The sequence below is a fragment of the Rhinoderma darwinii genome, chromosome 1 (assembly GCF_050947455.1).
Source record: "Rhinoderma darwinii isolate aRhiDar2 chromosome 1, aRhiDar2.hap1, whole genome shotgun sequence".
NCBI lineage: Eukaryota > Metazoa > Chordata > Amphibia > Anura > Rhinodermatidae > Rhinoderma > Rhinoderma darwinii.
This window is the reverse complement of record NC_134687.1, coordinates 64,488,817-64,511,239: the sequence shown is the minus strand read 5'-3', so window position 1 is coordinate 64,511,239 and position 22,423 is coordinate 64,488,817. Positions and strand designations below refer to the sequence as shown.

General features: G+C 43.8%; 1 protein-coding gene across 1 annotated transcript in view; it reads right to left on the bottom strand.

Moving 5' to 3' along the window:
• Positions 1 to 18,613, bottom strand: part of N4BP2 (NEDD4 binding protein 2) — a 99,325-nt gene extending 80,712 nt beyond the window's left edge. The window contains exon 1 of the mRNA XM_075859352.1: positions 18,492 to 18,613. The gene's annotated coding sequence lies outside the window, so the exon portion shown is untranslated. The remainder of the gene's footprint in view (positions 1 to 18,491) is intronic.
• Between the last annotated feature and the right edge of the window lie 3,810 nt (positions 18,614 to 22,423).

The following is a 22,423-nucleotide window of genomic DNA, read 5'->3' as shown; positions in this document are numbered from 1 at the left end:
TCTCGCATCTTGAGTATCACTCTCATGCCAAGTACCGAAAGATCTGGGCACCCTGGTTTGAATTCTGCAAAAATGACTCCTTTCAAAACCTCTGGGGTGCAGACTCCCCGTGTTGGATAAGGTCGATTGTTATTCTAGTTTGGGACTACTTTCTAAACATTCCCACTAGGCCTGATGTTCTTGGAGACCTTTCTCCTTGCACGTTTCTTTTTCCTCTTTTCTCTCCTTTTCTATCCCCTCCCCCTTGACGTTGGGTGCTTGTGATGTTATTTTCAAAAAAATAAATAAATAAAAATACAGTGTTACATACATTCTTTGTATAGATAGATAGAACAAAAGATAGATTTCTATCTACCCACCTTTCTATTTTTACTAGAATAGGCAGGTAGGGAATATTATATATATATAAAAATTATTGTAGGTTAGTGTTAGTTTCATTATGGCACGGAAGTTGTTTAGTGCTGAGGAGGCATACGACATACTGTGGTCAGAGTCTGAGACCGCATCAGAGATGCCGTCAGAGATGGAACCTGTTTTAGGCAGTGACGATGATAGCGTAACTTCAGGTTCATCTTCAGGGGACGTTGTCCCTGATGCAGTTGAAACTGCAGAACATAAAAGCGCAGGGCCTAGTAGCGCTGTAGCACGGGACAGCCTGGTCCCTCCAGTTCAGGCTCTTGTATGGGCACCTACTCCATCTTTTGGGCCTGGAATCCACAGATATACTGCCACTCCTGGCATAACTGTGGACAATACAAATTTTGCCCAAATGGATTACTTCTGTTTATTTATTACCGACGACCTCCTAAACACGATTGACCACGAAAACAATTGATATGTTTTTGAGCATACAAGGCAGAAACCTTCATCCACTATGCCAGAGATAGGACGTCCACCAATTTGCAAGAATTAAAAAAATAAATAAATTGGGGTTCACCAGGAATACGGTATTGTAAAATATACCTCCATTCGGTCTTACTGGTCAACAAGACCCGCCCAAGCCACCCCAGTGTATTCTGCAGTAATGCCCAGGTCTCGTTATGAAATGAAAATTAGATTGATCCACTTCAATGACAACGTGCAGCCCAAGTACCAATGCAAACCGTGATCGGATGTTCAAACAAGACCGCAAATAAATTCCCTCAATTTGTGCAACTTTACACCTCAGAGTAGAATGTAAGCATGGACGAATCCCTCCACAACTTCCATGGAAGGCTTAGCATTTGTCAATATTTACCTTCCAAAAGGGCAAAATATGGCGTTAAGCTTTATAAATTATGCGAAAGCGGATCAGGATATGCATGGCCGGCATAAGGGGGGGGGGCAAACTGGGCAATTGCCCAGGGCCCCCTGCCCATGGCTGCTATGGGGCCCGCGGCGCACAACCCATAACATTTATGAGCCGGGAGGCACAGGCCGCCTTCATGCCCGGTGGTGTCGCGAAGGGGACCCCGCTGCTAGAGACAGCGACATTCACTTGTATCTGCGTCCTCAGGAAGCTAGGCCTGCAGTCTATAAGGCACTGGGAAGAATCCCTGCACATCCCTGGAGGGGGGGATGTGGCACTATATGCAAGGGAGGGGGTCGGTGTGGCACTATATGCAAGGGAGGGGGGCTGTGTGGCACTATATATAGCCTTTTAGCCCCGTTTTACCCCTGAGGACGCTACAGTAGTAGCGAAACATGCCGGGGGGGCTTCTTACATTTTAATTCCTGCTGGTTGCCAGACACACTGCTGGACAAATCCAAACAATTTACTGCCAGATTAGCGGTCTTCACACTGGTCGTTAGGTGTTTCACACCACTGCATATCCAGTAACCCTTTACATTTTTGTCTGGCACCATGACAATTTTAATCTTTATGTGTGGTCTGTCTTTTTGCTATATATAGCACAATAAAGAATTTATTTTACTTTCATGGTAGTTGGGAAATAGGGTTTCTTGCCTAAAGGCAATTTGTTGTTAGTGCCACTATATATATATATATATATATATATATATACACACACACACACACACACACACACACAAGGGAGGGGGGCTGTGTGGCACTATCTACTAAGGGGGCTGTGTGGCACTATCTACTAAGAGGGGGTTGTGTGGCACTATATATAAGGGGGGAGGACTGTGGTGCTAGCTAGAGGGGGCTGTGTGTGGTGCGGTTACCGATGGGGCACTTTTATTGTGTCGAGCACTGAGGGATCATTATTGCCATCTGGGGCACTGTAGATTACGAGTTTGTTTAGAGAATGGGGTATAGGTGGGGAGGATGCTTGAAAAGTGAGAAGCCAACATGCCTGTGTGTCAAATTCTGCAGGGACGAGTCGTGGCTGGAATAAGTCGTCACAGTGGTCTGGACCGGATGGAGAAAAAAAGGGAAAGTGAACGACTCTAATCAGAGCAAACATCACCTGTTAGTCACTAGATATAAATGTGCTGTAATTACTTATATCGTCTGCAGAGCGCGTGTGTAACCGGCACCTACCACTAATATGATCACTACATGGTGGTAATATAGTCTTTGTATAGTTGTTTTTTATTCAGTAACAGTATGGGAGTATTATTCAGTAACAGTATGTGGGTATTATTCAGTCAATATGTGGTTATGGTGTCGTGATTCAGTAACAGTATGCAATTAATATTTCATCTGGTACAGTGGTATGATTTAATCACTGTATACGTATATAGATAATTTTTTTGTATGAGTGGGAGACATATGCTTTGGGTCTTGCAACACTTCTGGACGTGCTAGAAATCAGTGATACAGTTCTCTGCACATCGCCTTCTGAATTGACTTTATTATTTATACAGTAAAGCTTCTTTCACAGCGTCAGGGTTCCATTGATGGCTTCCGTCAGACTTTTCCATCAGGGGAACCCATGAACGCAAACCAAACGGAAACCATAGCTTCCGTTTGCATTACCATTGATTTCAATGGTAATGTTTCCATTGCAAATGGTTTCCATTTATCTCCGTTCTGTAACATTACCCTTTTTTTATTATGGAATCAATAGAGCAGTCGCAGAGAATGCCCCCAGTCAGAGGATGTCAAACGACTGACAAGGACATTATCACTCCCGTTCCCCCAACACCAACTAGAAGAAACCGCCAGAAAAAGAGCCATGTCTGCAGAAAAGGCGGGCGCCGCAAAGATTCCTGATATTTTTGTCCCACCTGTGCATTCACCAAAAGAATCCCATACTGTTCTGAATTATTAGATTTTAGATTATTAGTGGAAAATATACTTGACATTTTTATTTTTCTTTGATTTTACTCCAAGGGTGAGGAAGGGAATGGGTTGGGGGGGGGGGGGATGTCATGTTTGCGTATTTTCTAATGTTCGACTGCCATAAACCTGCAATTTCTTATTTTAGGAAACCAAAATAAAATAAATTACCATTATACCCCTAGGTGATAACTTTTGGGATATATGATTCAGGAGTACTTATGTTCAAAGTGTTATAGAAACTCTGAGGAGTTTTGGAAAAAGGTGAAAAAGGTGATTCGTGAAATAAGTTTCTTCTATCGTAAGCCCTCCTACATCTCTATGTGAAAAATAAGGCACAAATATTTGGTATCCTCATACACGGGAGAAGTAGCAGAATTTGAAATAAGATGCTCACGTAAAGTGACACATTTACAAAACAAAAAAAAAAAAAAGTTATTTTATTTTGTTCCATTTTATTCAATATATTTTCAGAAGAAAATTGGACTTTCTTAACCCCTTCCCGCTCCTGGACGTACTATTACGTCATGGCAGCTGTATCGTTCGCGCTCCATGACCTAATAGTACGTCTCGGGAGTAACGGCCGTTTCGGCCGTCATCCCGACACATACAGGAGCTGTGACAGCTGCTGTCTTGTTCAGCAGCTGTCACAGCTCCTACAGCGGGGACCGATCGCTGTGTCCCCGCTGATTAACCCCTTAAAAGCCGCGTTCTATAGAGATCGCGGCTTTTTAGGGGTTAAGCTGCCATCGCCGGCCTGCTACGCGATAGCGGCCGGCGATGGTGACTATAGCAACCGGACACCAAACAATGGTGTCCGGGTATGCCATAGACGGAAGCCTAGTGGGTCCTGACAACGTCAGGACCCACTATGCTTGCTGTCAGTGAGTAGCTGACAGTTCTAATACACTGCACTACGCATGTAGTGCAGTGTATTAGAATAGCGATCAGGGCCTCCTGCCCTCATGTCCCCTAGTGGGACAAAGTAATACAGTAAAAAAAAAAGTTAAGAAGTTGTGTAAAAATAAGAAAATAAAAGTTTTAAAAGTAATAAAAGTAAAAATCCCCCCTTCTCCCTTATCAGTCATTTATTATTAATAAAAATATATAAACAAACAAATAAACTATACATAATTGGTATCGCCGCGTCCGTAACGGCCTGAACTACAAAATTATTTCATTATTTATCCCGCACGGTGAACGCCGTAAAAGAAAATAATAATAAACCGAACCACAATCACAATTGTTTGGTCACTTCACCTCCCAAAAAATGGAATAAAAAGAGATCAAAAAGTCGCATGTACCAAAAAATGGTACTGATCGAAACTACAGTTCGTTACGCAAAAAATAAGTCCTCGCACGGCTTTATTGATTGAAAAATAAAAACGTTCTGGCTCTTAGAATAAGGTAACACAAAAAGTGAATGATTGTTTACAAAACGTATTTTATTGTGCAAACGCCATAAGACATAAAAAAAAACTATAAACATCTGGTATCGCCGTAATCGTATCGCCCCGCAGAATAAAGTGAATATGTCATTTATAGCGCACGGTGCACGCAGTAAAAAAATAGAATAAAAGAACAATAGTAGAATTGCTGTTTATTAGTCACCACGCCACCTAAAAATAGAATAAAAACTGATCAAAAAGCCGCATGCACCCCAAGAAAACTACAATGCATTCCTCAAGGGGTCTAGTTTCCAAATTGGGGTCACTTTTGGGGGGTTCCCAATGTTTTGGCACCACAAGACCTCTTCAAACCGGACATGGTGCCTAATAAAAAAAAGAGGCCTCAAAATCCACTAGGTGCTCCTTTGCTTCGGAGGCCGGTGCTTCAGTCCATTACCGCACTAGGGCCACATGTGGGATATTTCTCAAAACTGCAGAATCTGGGCAATACGTATTAAGTTGCGTTTCTGTGATAAATCCTTTTGTGTTATAAAAATGGTATAAAGAGGATTTTCTGACAAAAAAAAATAATGTAAATTTCACCTCTACTTTGCTCTAAATTTCTGTGAAACACCTAAAGGGTTCATAAACTTTCTAAATGCTGTTGTGAATACTTTGAGGGGTCTAGTTTCTAAAATGGGGTATTTGATAGGGGTTTCTAATATATGGGCCCCTCAAAGCAACTTCAGAACTGAGCTGGAACCTAAAAAAATAAATAAATGAGGCAATACTTCGCTTCTTACATTATACTGATAATGAGCCGTGCCCACCCCGAGATGACCCCAGTTTTGACCGTTTATAAACGGAGACCCCTATTAGACCGTTCCAGTGCCCGGTTTTGCCAAGCATACACCCCCGAGAAGTGTATTTCTATTGATGAGTCCCTGGTACATTTTAAAGGGAGGGTTCAATTCCGCGAGTACCTGCCGGGTAAGAAGGCAAGGTATGGCGTGAAGATGTATAAGCTGTGTGAGTGCATCAGGGTATACCTACAGGTTTAGGCTATATGAAGGAAAGGCCACCCCCAAACCAGACTGCATCCTGGACTACAATAGGTACATGGGAGGTGTGGACTTGTCAGATCAAATCCTGAAGCCCTACAGCGCCATGCGGTGTGGTATAAGAAGCTGGCCGGGCACATCATACAGATGGCATTGTACAATGCGTACATGCTACGTCGATGTGCAGGCCAGACGGGAACTTTCCTGGAATTTCAAGAGGTGATTATCAAGAACCTAATCTTTAGGGACCAAGAAGGGGGGGCACCCAGTACTTCTGGAAGCGAGGCCACACGCATCGTACCAGGGCGACAACACTTTCCAGGAGAAGTTCCCCAAACTGGCAAGAAGGGAAAAAGTCAAAAGAGGTGCAAAGTCTGCTATAAGGGATGACACAATATATCAATGTGACACGTGTCCCGAATAACCAGAGCTCTGTATGAAAGTCAGTTTTAAAATTTATCATACATCCCTTGGTTTATAATTTACCCCAATTTTACTTACCCTGATGCACTCCGCACAGCTTATCCCCCCTCGTCTTGCCCCTCTGAGCCCTGCTGTGTGTCCAGGCAGCTGATAACAGCCACATGTAGGGTATTGCCATACCCGGGAGAACCCACATTACAGTTTATGGGGTGTAGGTCTCTGGTCAAAATGCTCACTACACCTCTAGATGAATGCCTTAAGGGTGTAGTTATTAAAAAGGGGTCACTTCTTGCGGGTTTAAACTGTACTGGTACCTCAGGGGCTTCTGCATACATGACTTCGCACTAGAAAATCCCCAGTAGGCCAAATGGTGGTCCTTTCCTTCTGAGCCCTCCCATGGGCCCAAACGGCAGTTTATCACAACAAATGGGGTATTGCGGCACTCAGAACAAATTGCGCAACAGAATGGGGTATTTTGTTTCTTGTGAAAATAAGACATTTTCAGCCAAAACGACATATTATTGGAAAAAATTAATTTTGTTTTCATTCCCAGCCCTATTCAAATAAGTTCTGTGAAGAAACTATGGGGTCTAAAAGGTCACATTACCCATAAATGAATTCCTTGAGGGGTGTAGTTTCCAAAATGGGGTCACTTCTGATGGGTTTCCGTTGCTTTGATACCTCTGGGGCTCTGCAAATGCGACATGGCACCCGAAAACCAAAGCAGCAAAATCTGTACTCCAAAGAACACACAGCGCTCCTTCCCTTCTGAGGCCTCCCATGGGCCCAAACGGCAGTTTATTGCCACAACAGGGGTATTGCTGCACTCAGGAGAAATTGGGCAACAAAATTGAGTATTTTGTTCCCTGTGAAAATAAGAAATTTTGATTAAAAAAATTACATCTTATTGGAAAAAATGTCATTTTTTTAATGTCACAGCCCAATTGAAATAGGTGCTGTGAAAAAACTGTGTGGTCAAAATGCTAACAACAACCATAAATGAATTCCTTGAGGGGTGTAGTTTCCAAAATGGGGTCACTATTGGGGGATTCCTACTGTTTTGGCACCTCAACACCTCTTGAAACCTGGCATGCTGCCTAAAATATATTCTAATAAAAAAAGAGGACTCAAAATGCACTAGGTGCTTCTTTGCTTCTGGGGCTTGTGTTTTAGTCCACGAGCGCACTAGAGCCACATGTGGGACATTTCTAAAAACTGCAGAATCTGGACAATACATATTTAGTAGTGTTTCTCTGGTAAAACCTTCTGTGTTACAGAAAAAAAAATGAATAAAATTGAAATTCAGCAGAATTTGCTATTTCAAGAAATGGGTTGGATAGATATATTTAGGTGCAAACATCCGAACGTAAAGGTATACTCATGTCATTCTATCGGTAGCAATTCCCTGTCCCGAATAGATTATATCTTTGGGAACGCTCTAATAGTTCCGATGGTAACGGATATTTCTTATGAAGTCAGGGGAGTGTCAGACCACTCTCCGATGGTAGCGTGCTTCAATCACCCAGGGCCTGTGAGGATTGGTAGCTGGAAAATTCATCCATTCTGGCTCACCCTGATAGGGCCGCAAGATCGCATACCAGATCAATTGGAGGTTTTTCAAGATACCAATAACTCGTGTGATAATCGTAATATTTTATGGGATACCCTGAAGGCCTACTTGAGAGGTTGCTTGCGATCTACAATCTCCTACATAAAAAGGGAAGCGGCAAAGGAAGAGGGTCAGTTGGCACAGCAATGTAAAACATTGGAGGGCGAATATATAGAAAACCCATCGGAAGCAAATAAACATGCATGGCTGACGATGGGCCGTAAATACTTATTACTACTACAAGAAAAAGCTGATAGGAAACTGTTTTTTGCTCGGCAGACCTATTTTGAATTGGGAAACCAATCAAGTAAATTGCTGGCTCATTTAATTCACCACAGTTCTCAGAGCTCAGCAATACTAAAGATTAAGGACAGTCAGGGCCGTGAGTTGACTGATACCCCTAGTATAGCGGCCCGATTCACCCAATTCTATAGGGACTTATACTCCTCCCAGTCTACGTATGATTGGTCCGAGTGTGTATCATACTTGGAGGAATTGAAATTGCCACAGTTAGATGTGGCAGGCAGGGATATATTAGAACTTGATATCACGGAAGACGAGGTTACACAGGCATTGAGGGATATGTCAAAGGGTAAGGCATCGGGCCCGGACGGGGTACCATTGGAGGTATATCTTCGTTATTCTGACCAGCTCATTCCCCCATTATGCTCTATGTATTCGTATGCCCGGGGGGAGGGAAAACTCCCGGACAGTTTCTATGATGCCACAATTGTAGTGTTACTAAAACCTGACAAAGACCCTAGGGACTGTAGCTCTTACCGTCCTATTTCATTACTGAATCTAGACTACAAGATACTTGCAAAGGTACTGGCAAATAGACTGAATAAGGTGATATTACAACTCATCCACCCGGATCAGGCAGGCTTTATGCCGGGGAGGTCCACATCTGACAATATACACAAGGTTCAAATTTTGGCTCAAATAGGAGAGGCACTGAAGGAGGACTGGGCAATGGCATCTCTTGATGCGGCCAAGGCCTTCGATTCCGTTGAATGGGCATATTTGTTTGAAGCATTACAGAGGTGTGGTTTTGGCCCAATTTTCATTAAATGGATAAAAATCCTGTATAAGGATCCGAGGGCACAAATTTTGATTAATGGTATAATGTCCCCTTATTTTCAACTCCGTATGTTAGGGATCTGCCAGGTACTACATCTAGGTATACTCCTGGGATTAATCAATCCACACCTGAGGCCAGACCTGTTCGACTGACACCATCTCCCACCAACCAGGGTGGCAGGCTCAGGAGTGGGAGAGCCTATCGCGGCCTGGTCAGTCGGAGTTAGCTCCGCCCCCTGTCCTTTATTACCTGCCGTGTTCTCCTCCTCAGTGCTTGTAATTCTTCTGGATTCCTGGCCCCACTGCTGCTTGCTCCAGCCTGCTTCTGCCGTGCTTCTGCCTTGCTGCAGTTCCGCTTAACCTGCTTTGCCTCTGGCTTGCTTCCTCCTCCGTGCTCACTTGGGTATACTCCACTTCATCCTGGTCCGGACTACTCATTCACCGCTCCGTTTCCTCGCGGCGTTCCGTGGGCTACTGCCCCTTCCCTTGCGTGTTCCCTGTTTGTTCTCCCGTGCACTTAGACAGCGTAGGGACCGCCGCCCAGTTGTACCCCGTCGCCTAGGGCGGGTCGTTGCAAGTAGGCAGGGACAGGGCGGTGGGTAGATTAGGGCTCACTTTCCCTTCACCTCCTTCCTGCCATTACACCGTAGAGGTACTAGGCAGGGGTGCCCTCTCTCCCCGCTATTGTTTGCAATAGCTATTGAGCCTTTGGCGATACGTGTCAGAACGCACCCAGAATATAGGGGAATAGTGGTGGGAGGACGAGAGGAGAGGATTAGTTTGTACGCCGATGACGTGATATTGTATATGTCATACCCGAAGGACAACTTGGGGCTAGCTATTGAAATCCTGAACCAATTCGGTAGATTTTCTGGCCTACATGTTAATTGGAACAAATCATTTTTCATGCCTTTGAAGGAAGTGGGATGGGCGGATGCTGAGTACGGTCTGCAGGTGGTGTCGTCATTTAAATATCTGGGTATTATCATAAACCGAGACCATAGGCAGGATCGAATCACCAATATATTGCCTCTGTTAGACTATATTAAGCTCAAATTCAAGGTGTGGGGGGCACTTCCACTGGCAGTGACGGGTCGCGTAAATTTAATTAAAATGGTTATTCTGCCAAAATGTCTGTATGTCCTGGAGCACGCAGCCATACCAGTATATAAGGCCTTTTTTAAATCCCTACATGCATTATTCCCGGCCTTTATATGGGGATCCAACAGATCCAAACTTAGCTTGGCAACTCTGCAGAGACCTAAACAGGAGGGGGGAATGGCACTGCCGTACTTGTTTATGTACTATCTAGCTGGGCAGTTGAGGTATCTACAGCTATGGACAGGGCTGGACCCGTTACCAATGAGGGAACAGCACCTCGCTACATATTTGCATCTAACACACCTTTGGCCAGTGCTAGAAAGCTCCCCGGGAACTTATAAAGAAATGCTCCCAATCCACAAGGTGGCAGTGCAGGCATGGACAGCTGCCAAACAAATTTATGCATATGCAGATATACAGGTGGACATGCCACTATGGGATAATCCCCTTCTTTCACATCTAATGGAGGGGCAGGCCCCCTCTTTCTGGGGTGGCTTTGAGGTATGTAGAGTCGGGGATGTGTATACGGATAATGTCATTAAATCCTTTGCGCAAATGCAAGAGGACTTCCAAATCCCTAGAAAAAGCTTCTATAGATATCTGCAGCTGCGACATGCTCTCGCAAGTCAATACCCTAGGTCAGATCACGAATTCTCACGATTCCCTCTGATTGGTGTTTTTAGATCACAGGGCCCACGGGGGCTGATCTCGGCTCTCTACACTGCTCTTATACAAGCTAAACTGGTCAATGTCAAGTTACCGGTCAAAGATAAATGGGAGAGTCTGATACCAGATCTGACAGGAGAGGAATGGGAGGATGTACTTTCATCTCCTATGTCTGTATCGCCGGCGGCAATCAACAAAATGATTCAATTATCTATAGTTTATCAGAGTTACCTCATGCCGGTAAGACTGCATAGAATGGGCAGATATCCTAGCACTGAATGCCACAGGTGCCGTTTTCCCAGATCTGATTTCTGGCATATGATCTGGGATTGTCCAATGGTGGCCTCCTTTTGGGGGGAGGTGTTGAAAGTGGTTGAGGAAGTGGTGAAGCAGCCGATCCCTTTTTCACCCAAGATTTGTCTATTTGGGGTGCTGCCGGAAGATCAGTGGCCATTCCACATACGTATTCTATTGCAAGAAGTATTGTTCATGGCGAGGAAAACCATCGCACTTCGGTGGATGGATCAGAGACCTCCTAGGGTGACGAAATGGAAATCGTTGATCAATTCCATTATTCCATATGAGCGAGTATTATATAAGAAAAGAGGGTGTATTGGTAAATTTTATAAAATATGGCAGATTTGGTGCGATTCATCGTGTACCCTGTATACTCCGCATAGATTCACAGACCTGAGGGACCAGTTGCTGCAACCTTGAGGAGGACGGATGTTGAATGATTGGTTACTTATAGGATTTCTATATTTTGTCTGAAATAACTCAAATTGGCCTGGGAAAGTATTTTGCCCGCTGGGATGTTATTACTGTAACATGTGACATGTTAAATACCATCATAGCCGCTATGCATCTGTGTTCAAAATTTGTATGACTACATAAGTGTTTATTTTCTGTTATGTACTATGGACATTTGTATTGTACAATTCTTTCAATAAAACGAGTTAAAAAAAAAAAAATTGAAATTCAGCAAGAAAAATGAAATTTGCAAATTTCACCTCCACTTTGCTTTAATTCCTGTGAAATGCCTGAAGGGTTAAAAAACTTTCTAAATGCTGTTTTGAATACTTTGTGGGGTCTAGTTTTTAAAATGGGGTGTTTTATCAGGGTTTCTAATACATAGGCCCCACAAAGCCACTTCAGAACTCAAGAGGTACCTTAAAAAAAAGGCTTTTGAAATTTTCTTAAAAATATGAGAAATTGCTGTTTATGTTCTAAGCCTTGTAACGTCCAAGAAAAATAAAAGAATGTTCAAAAAACGATGCCAATCTAAAGTAGACATATGGGAAATGTGAACTAGTAACTATTTTGGGTGGTATAACCGTCTGTTTTACAAGCAGATGCATTTAAATTCTGAAAAATGAAATTTTTCAAAATTTTCTCAAAATTTTGCAATTTTTCCACCAATAAACACTGAATATATCGACCAAATTTTACCACGAACATGAAGCCCAATGTGTCACGAGAAAACAATCTCAGAATCGCTTGGGTAGGTTTAAGCATTCCCACGTTATTACCACATAAAGTGAAATATGTCAGATTTGAAAAATGGGCTCTGAGCCTTAAGGCCAAAACTAGGCTGCGTCCTTAAGGGGTTAAAAGATGATAAACTTCTTGAAGAAAGCCCTGTGGGGTCTACTTGTGTGAATGAAGTCATTTATGGGGTGTTTGTAATGTTGCAGGAGCATTAAACCCCCAGAAAACAGTATGCTGCTATAAAATCAAGTGCAGAATTGCTGGACCTAAAAAGGTAAAAAAATGCCACCTTTTATGCCAAGCCCTGGCACATGCCCGCACAGTGAATAAAGCACACATACTTGGTATCCCCATGCACAGGAGAAGTGGTAGAACGTGAAAGGAGATTAATTTTGTCCGTGGTCCATACTGTGTGTGATCACTATTTGCATAAACGTATGCATTTGCTAAATTCTTGCATTTTTTTCCAATTTTGCCCAATTCAGAGAAAAAAATAAGAATAATGTATACTGACAATTATTAAATATTAAATGGTTAAATATTTGCGACATTTTCTATGGCAGAAATCTGGTGTAAATCGTGTGATAAATTCCCCCATTGTGTTAAAATCATAGCGCAAGCATGACCATGCCATCAGGACCCTAAAGGGGGATTTACACAGGACGATTATCGGGCAGACGAGCATTAATATAACGCTCGTTGCCGATAATTGCCCTATGTAAACAGGGGAACGATCAGCAGATGAACAAGCAAACGCTCAATCATCTGCTGGTCCTATCGTTTTAAAAAAGTAAAAGATTATCGTTGTCGGCAGCACATGTGTAAACAGGGAGATGCGCTGCCGACATGATAATAATGGATGGGGACGAGTGATTGGAGTAACGACTGCTCGTCCCCATCCATAGCTCCGTGTGACAGGAGCAAACGAGCGCCGATCATTGATGTCCAGTTGATCAGCGTTCGCTGCATCAGCCGGTGTAAGAGGCCCTTAAGGAAAAAAAAAGTTAAGAAAAAATATTTATTTTTACTCATTTAAAATAATTAAAAAGATAAAAGCACGCAGAGTTATCTTACAGCAAGCAGCCATCCTGCAAATTGTCCTTTTGCAAACATTTTTCTAGAAACTTTCTTATCAGTTCACAACTCACAGCCAAGGTCTTATGCACAGAATATCAATAGCAAGCATTTAATCTTTAATACTTCACACGAGCATGTTCGGTCCGTCAAGGACGGAACGTATTTCGGCCAGAAGTCCCGGACCGAACACACTGCAGGGAGCCGGGTTCCTAGCATCATAGTTATGTACGACACTAGGAGTCCCTGCCTCGCTGCGGGACAACTGTCCCGTACTGTAATCATGTTTTCAGTACGGGACAGTAGTTCCACGGAAAGGCAGGGACTCCTAGCATCGTACATAAGTATGATGCTAGGAGCCCGGCTCCCTGCAGTGTGTTCGGTCCGGGACTTGCGGCCGAAATACGTTTCGTCCTTTACGGACCAAACATGCTCGTGTGAATCCAGACTTATAATTTGGCCTATTTTGGAATGTCAGGACTCAGAGATAGATAGAGATATTTATTTATTTTTTTTCATTGCAGTATTCCAAGAGCTTTAACTTTTTTCTTTTTCTGTCAGCGTAGCTGCATGAGGGCTTGTTTTATAAAAAAATTTGGGAGGACGAATGGAAAAAAACTGCAATTCAATCATTGTTTTTTTTTACGCGGTCTGACATGCGGTATAAATAATGTGTGTTAAAGAGGTATTGGGCGCCACTTAATTATATACAGCAATATGCCTAGCTTGAGAAAGCACTTATTAATATACAGCTGCTATGTAAGTCTAGTGATTGTCCGTGATCCTATGTCACTCACGATGGACCGAAAGATGGTTAGTTCCTAGCGTTCGCGTCTCATCGCACTCTGAGAACTATTTCCTCTCCCTGTTCACGTGGTAAATGAGGATTAGGTTATAGGTTGCATACAGAGGAGGCGGTAGGTAAAGCTCCTGTGCCCACGTGATTTTATTGGCGATACATGTACGTCATGGAGGCTTTAGTTAAAGAGACTGTCACCACATTATAAGTGCCCTATCTCCTACATAAGGTGATCGGCGCTATAATGTAGGTGACAGTAATGCTTTTTATTTTTAAAAAACGATCTGTTTTCACCACTTTATTAGTGATTTTAGATTTACGCTAATGAGTTGCTTAATACCCCAGTGGGCATGTTTTTACTTTAGACCAAGTGGGCGTTGTACAGATTAGTGTATGACGCTGACCAATCAGCATCATGCACTCCTCTCCATTCATTTACTCAGCGCATAGAGATCCTGTTAGACCCTTATGTGCTGTCTTAGGCCTGATTTACACGAGCGTTTGCGTTTTGCGCATGCAAAAAACGCAGCGTTTTGCGTGCGCAAAAGGCACATAACAGCTCCGTGTGTCATCAGTGTATGATGCGCGGGTGCGAGATTTTCGCGCAGCCGCCATCATTATGACACTCCGTTTGGATGTTTGTAAACAGAAAAGCACGTGGTGCTTTTCTGTTTTCATTCATCCTTTTGACAGCTGTTGCGCGAATCACGCAGTTCGCACGGAAGTGCTTCCGTGCGGCATGCGTGGTTTCCACGCACCCATTGACTTCAATGGGTGCGTGATGCGCGAACAGCGCACAAAGATAGGACATGTCGTGAGTTTTACGCAACGCACTCGCGCTGCGCAAAATTCACGCTGTCTGCACAGCCTCAGACTAATATAGATGCGTACGACACGCGTGAAAAGCACGCGCGTCGCACGCTCGTGTAAATGATGCCTAATACTAACACATTAACGATACTGAAGTGTTTAGACAGTGAATAGACATTCCACGGGATGTCTATTCACAATCTCTGCACTTCGTTACGCTGTCTGTGGTAGTTACAGCAGAGGAAGCGTAATCTCGTTGTAACCTGACATCTACAGCGTAATCTCGCGAGATCACGCTTCCTCTGCTGTGACTACCAGACAGAGTAAGAAAGTGCAGAGATTGTGAATAGACATTCCGTGGAATGTCTATTCACAGTCTAAACACTTCAGTATCGTTAATGTGTTAGTATAAGACAGCACATAGTGATCTAAAAGGATCCCTATGCGCTGCCTAAATGAATGGAGAGGAGTGCAGGACGCTGATTGGTCAGCGTCATACACTCCTCTGTTCAACGCCCACTTGGTCTAAAGTAAAAATACGCCCACTTGGGCATTAAGAAACTCATTAGCATAAATCTAAAATCGCTAATAAAGTGGTGAAAACAGATCGTTTTTTTAAATAAAAAGCACTGCTGTCACCTACATTATAGTGCCGATCTCCTTATGTAGGCGATAGGGCACTTATAATGTGGTGACAGAGCCTCTTTAAGGCAATCCACAGCGTACATGTATGTCATGGTGCCTTGAGGGGTTAAATGTTCGCATTATACCATCGGTATTCTTGTGTTCAAGTTGTAAAACAAAGCGTTGAACACTTAAAAAGGCTCTAAGATAGTAAAATAATAAACGTTGTAATACTTTTTCCTCCGTTCCCTCGTAGCTTATTTAGAAAGTTGCGTGTGATTCATAGTAACGGTACATCACGACACCGGGGTGTCCAACTGTTCTCCACAGTGAAGATTCATCCAAAGGTGACTAACACATTCATGTGACGTGTCATCGTAAAAAAAAAAAAAAAAAAAAAAAAAAAAAGGGGGGCGTGGGGGTGTTCAGTCGGATAACTTTTCCAAGGTTGCTAAAAATTAACCTTCACCTGCATATGACATAATTTCATAGAAAAAGACCACATTCACATTTTAATCCCTTGTCACTTGAGCACCACCGGCCCATGGTCCTTCGCCAGTGTCTGATTCCATTGCGGTGTAGGGAGATCGGCGCTTCATATTTGAAAACTCATAGGCGATCTACGCGAGTCATCCTCAGCCTAACAAGGAGTGAAGATCACAGCAGAATGCTAATGCAGCTTAGTTTCAGCGACATTGGGGGTCTCAGCACCCTGTCCGTCACCGATCAAAGCTTCTGATACATATCTATGACGTATTAAACATTTTTTGAAAGTGCAGAAAGGGTATATTCACACACAAACGCAAAATACGTCTGAAATTACGGAGCTGTTTTCAGGCGAAAACAGCTCCTGAATTTTAGACGTTTTTGCAAGTACTCACGTTTTTCGCGGCGCATTTCCAGCCATAATTGGAGCTGTTTTTCATTGGAGTCAATGAAAAACGGCTCCAAAAACGTCCCAAGAAGTGACATGCACTTGACGCGGGCGTATTTTTACGCTCCGTCTTTCGACAGCGACGCGTGAAATTACACCTCGTCTGAACAGATCATAAAACCCATTGCAAGCAATGGGCAGATGTTTGCAGGCGTAATGGAGCCGTAAAATGCCTGAACTACGTCTGAAAATAGGCCGTGTGAACATACCCTTACTCTTTAATTTATACCCTGTCCAGGTAAAAGATTTTTTTTTTTATATAGCCCAGAAAACCCCTTTCACTTGCAGGGTTTTTAAAAATATTTTCCATAAGTTTGTTTGTGTGGTATACTAATGAATACCAGCCAGTCATAGGCAAAAAAACAACACCTTTCTGGCCTCCGTCGGGCTAATGTAACCCTGTGGACACAAAAATCATACACGTGATGTGTACAGGGCCTAAAATGTACCCGTCACCTGTTCCCAGCCTACATTTTATTTCTGTGATTACAGTTCTGTACATTATTACAACGCATGGACTTCAGAGACTCGTTCATCTTGGTCATGTACCTGACGTTCCGATAGGCAACTGCTGTATACTCCAGACAAGCGGGGGACGGACTAGATCTGTAATAAGCACTAGAATTCCTCTCTTGTATAACTGCCAAAAAGGGGCTGCACTTGTGCAAATGTGTATGCTTTGGGGCAATCATGGGCGGAGCTTAAAATGTACCACAATTAGGGATATATAGAGGTATGATCCTGGTCCTTATTTACAGGTATGTTCAATCCCAGTCAGATGCTTCCACGTATGCGTGCTCTCCCACGTACATGGAGCTCCATAGGAAACCGCGTAATTTATTAGTTTTGCCTTTGTATACAGTGCAAAAAAAAATATAGCTATAAGGCCCATGCACACGACCGTAAAAATTGTGCGTAGTTCCGGACCATAATACGGTCCGCAATCACAGACCCATTCAGTTCTATTGGCCGCAGACAGGTTTGCGTACCGCTACGGATGGGTGTCCGTGCCGTAGAAGTGTTCTGAAAATTATGGAACATGTCCGTTCTTTTGCATTTTACAGGCCATGCTCCCATACTTAGTATGGGAGCACGGCCCGAAAATGCGGGAGGGCGGCCGTGATTACGGGCACGGGCGTGTGCACGGGGCCTAAGGGCGTGTTCACAATAATCGGACTTCCGTTCATGGGTGCCATTCGACCTTTCCATCAGAGGAGGAAAGCATAACGGAGGCATTACCATCGAAATCAATGGTAATGCAAACGGAAGCTATGGTTTCCATTTGGCTCTCCGTGCATCGGTTCCTCTGATGGAAAGCTCAAACGGAACCCACAAATGGAAGCCCAATGCTCATGTGAACAGGCTCTAAGGATGTAGTGACAACCCAGCCAAAATAATCTCCTGGCATGTTGTAGATACATGTGAAAAGATGACACAGGTGAATGTGAACTCACAACCATCGATTTCCAGGATAAGAGGGCTGTATAATCCAACTCAAACCCTGTTTGGCACTGCCCAGAGATTTCTGTTAGTATATATATCCACACGCGGCAGATTTGTTGAAGAAATGTCGGACTCAAAATGCATCCCATACATATGAATGGGGATATTTCTGCAGCACGTGTAAACCCTATTCAGATGTATGGAGCAGCGGCAGGAATTTCTGCAACAATTCTGCCGCAGGTGAACCTAGGAGATAGATCAAAATAGGTGCAAATAAAAAGTGGAATTGTTGCCCATAGCAACTAATCAGATTACACCTTTTATTTCTCAGAGGCCCTTTGAAAAATGAAAGCAGCAGCCTGATTGGCTGCCACGAGCAACTGTTTCACTTTCACGTTGCACCAGTTTTTAAAAATTATCCCCCAAAGTCTTACTGAAGACCTGACCCAACATACTAAGGTCTAGGTGTTACAGTCGCAGCTATGAGGAAGTGACACACAATCGTCTCAGATGATTTTTCAATAAATGTAAATCTAATTTTACACAAAACGGCGCACATACCGAGAATACATTTTCACACGTGCCACCCAAAAAGTCTAGATGCCTATAGGCCAACTATAGTGTCTCACTCTAAACACCGAGCATACATGGGTCCCTACTTACGAGTGGTCTTTTAAACTACAAGTCCCATAATCCTCCACAGCCAAGCTCTCCTCTATAACTTTCGCTTACAACCAGACAAAAACGTTCCTGATTCTTATTTACCTCATGTAACGGCCACTCCGCCCCCTCACACCCCGCAGCTTGCACCTCCCGACATGTATACCGAACGCCGTCAAACACACAGGAACTTCAGCTAACCCAACACACCGAACACATCACGTGATCTTGCCTTCACGTACATAACAAGGTGAAACGTGCTGTGCCGAACAACAATATGGTAACCAGAGCACCTTACTGCTGAGCGCCCCCATGCGGCGTGGAGGTCTTTACTCACCAGTAGATTTGTGTTGGGTTCTTTATAGAACATTGTAGACTGCTGCTAAAAGAACAAAAGAAGCCAAACCGGTTTGCTGCTTTGGGTGTAGTTCCTGGAGTTCCTTCATACACATTATTTGAATATCAATAACAAAAGGTCTGTATGATATTCACTAAGGACCACACAAAAATTGTCTGGGCCCCTGAGTAGACGATTTACTACGTCACATTTTTTTAGGGTGTGCGTACGTTTAACCTAAATTTTATGTCATGTGAATTTTTCAACAACCTCTGTTCACGTCTACATGACGCTCGGCCAAATCCATCTTATGGCGGTGCCTGACAGGCCCTTGATTTACAATGGGGTCCCGGCGGGGTTCCCCTCATTTTAATGGTAAGAATAGCACACTGCATGCTAAGAATAAAAGGGTTTTTTAATTCAATGTGTTTAAAGGGATTTTCTGAGACCAAAAAAAGACTGACTAAAGGCAGGGGATGTGATAAAATAACAAAATAAACTCACTCACCTGGTATATCCCTCACCGCTTTAGCGCTGCTGCTCCGGTGGTCCTGACAATCTTTTTAGCTGTCCGGCGGTCGGCCTGCACATGAGCTCTGCGTCACCACCGAGGCCAGCGATCGTCTACAGGGGTCACATGCAGGCAGTGCTGGATACTTAGGGTATGTTCACACGGCCTATTTACGGACGTAATTCGGGCGTTTTTGCCCCGAATTACGTCTGAAAATAGCGCCTCAATAGCGCTGACAAACATCTGCCCATTGAAAGCAATGGGCAGACGTTTGTCTGTTCACACGAGGCGTATATTTACGCGCCGCTGTCAAATGACGGCGCATAAATAGACGCCCGCGTAGAAGAAGTGACCTGTCACTTCTTTGGCCGTAATTGGAGCCGCTATTCATTGACTCCAATGAATAGCAGCGCTAATTACGGCCGTAATTGACGCGGCGTTCAAGCGCCTGCACATGCCGTTACGGCTGAAATTACGGGGATGTTTTCAGGCTGAAACATCCCCGTAATTTCAGCCGTTACGGACCCCCGCCGTGTGAACATACCCTTAGGCTATTCAGCCCTGGGCCGTACATAAGCTTTAGGCCCCAAGCATATTAGATAATAATAACCTAAAAAGGAGTCAATATACCACTAGTTGCTATAAAACATATACATTTTATTGTGTACAAATACATAAAAACGATTACATAAAAAAGTTACAGAGATGATAGCGACCACAGTGTGTGAAGATGGAAACCAGACAGCATAAGTCTGAAATGATAATATGCATGTAATACATATATGGCAAGAAACGAGGATATGGATGTATATATACAAAATGTATATAAGAGTTTAACTTGAAATACTGATAGGGGAGACACTTATGTGATAGCCCAGGTAAAGCTCACAAACATATGATGGCATGTGTTGGTAGAATATGTCAGGCTATCACCCACCAAACACAAGGTATTGTAGGTGAAGTGGCTGGGCAATGCCAGTCACATGAACACAAAGGTATAAAATACAACATATCCTGAATACCAAATAACAGTCTTACCCATAGAACAGTGTCCGGCAGTCTGGCGTCACACCCCAGCTCACGTTTCGGGAGAAGCCTTAGTCTATTAGATAAATGTTGGCTGAACCGCTGATTTCGACATGACCATCTTACGTGTCCCCATTTTTATCTGACGTGTCTTTATCTGGCCCAGACTGTCATGACGACTACTCCCGGCCACTACTCGTCTCTGCAAAATTTACACACACATCTTGGACTCCCTTTTCCATCAAACTTTGTACCTATTCCCCACCTTCTCCAGAAACTCCTCATCCATAGTGCTCCAGATGGCAATAATGCCACCCTTGGTGCCCCACACGGTAATAGTACCCCCTTTTGTGTCAATTTTAATTCCCACACACAGTAATAGTGTCCCCTTTAGACCCAACCCAGTGATAGCGCCTCCTTTATGCACCCACTCAGTACGAATGCCTTTTTATGCCCAGTCAGTTTATGCCCCAGTCAGTTATAATGCCTCCTTTTATGCCCCGACAGTAATAATGCCCTTTTATGCTTCCTCTCAGTACTAATGCCCCCACTGAGTAATAATGCTCCCATGCAGTTATACATGCCGCCTTTATGACCCTTAGGTATGTTCACACGCAGTCACCAAAAATGTCTGAAAATACGGAGCTGTTTTCAGGCGAAAATAGCTCCTGATTTTCAGAAGTTTTTGTAGCAACTCGCGTTTTTTGCAGCGTATTTTACGGCCGTTATTGGAGCTGTTTTTCAATGGTCAATGAAAAACGGCTCCAAAAACGTCCCAAGAAGTGACATGCACTTATTTTTCGCGGGCGTATTTTACGCGCCGTAGTTTGACAGCGACGCGTAAAATTAAGGCTCGTGGGAACAGAACACCGTAAAACCCATTGAAAGCAATGGGCAGATGTTTGTAGGCATATTAGGGGCGTTTTTCAGGTGGAATTCGAGGCGTAAAATGCTTGAATTACGTCTGAAAACACTGCATGTGAACATACCCTTACTCAGTCCTTTTATTTCCCCCTTACTGTAGTCCCCCATCAATAGTGCCCTTTTTGCGTCCCTGAAAAGAATAAAAAAACATACTTACCTATCACTGTTCGGCCGTTCTAACAACAAGTTGGGACTTCGTGGTCTCTATGCGTTTAGCAGCCTGGGGCAGGGAGCCAATGGCTCTTTGCTCTGCCATGGGGGCATTTCAGAGCCCTGGCCCCCAGGCAGTCGCCCCATCTACCTCTCTGGTAACTCGCCACTGCATGCGGGTAGTCGGTCCATCATCACTGCAGTCTGGTGGGACCACTGGAGCAGCGGCACTGAATCGGCGAGGAATATACCAGGTCGGTAATGTTTTTTTTGTTATTTTATTATCTGATTGTTTTTGAGTAGCATAGAAAGACAAGTACGTGAGTACTAGATTTTTTGTTTAATATTGTTTTAGGGGCAACTGCCTTTCCACGTGCACCACATCTGAAGAGGAGTGCTGAATACACCTGGGATTACATAGATTTTTTTTAAGATAATGGGGGGAATAAAATAGGACTGGCATTTCAAATGGCAGTCTTAAACTAATTTATGCCGGTAAAAAATGCGGGAAATCTATTAGGAGGTGCACGTCTCCGTGCGGCGCAAATGCAAATCTACGCCTGCTACGAGCAGGTGTAGGTTTGAGCCATAACTCACGACAGTTTCTGGCGTAGATTTGGATCAATTTGCCGTTCTAGTGGATGCCCCGCCTAGTTTGACTTAGCCACACCACTTTTTGAAATTGGCGCGAAAAGTAAAGTTGCAAATTTTAGTGCAATGATGGCTTGCACCAAGTTCTGCGACTCTTTTACGCCAGAAAACTGCTGTAAACCTGTTGACACATTCCCCCAATTCAGTCTTTTAACCCCTTCGCGATCAGTGACGTACTATTCCGTCATGGTAACCATAGCGTTTGCGCTCCATGACGGAATAGTACGTCACGGGAGGAACGGCCATTTCGGCCATCTTCCCGACACATACTGGAGCTGTCTTGTACAACAGTTGCCGCAGCTCCTTCAGCGGGGACCGATCGCTGTGTCCCCGCTGATTAACCCCTTAAAAGCCGTGTTCAATAGTGATCGCGGCTTCTTAGGGGTTAAACCACCATCGACGGCCCGTGATAGCGGGCAGCGATGGTTGCTATGGCAA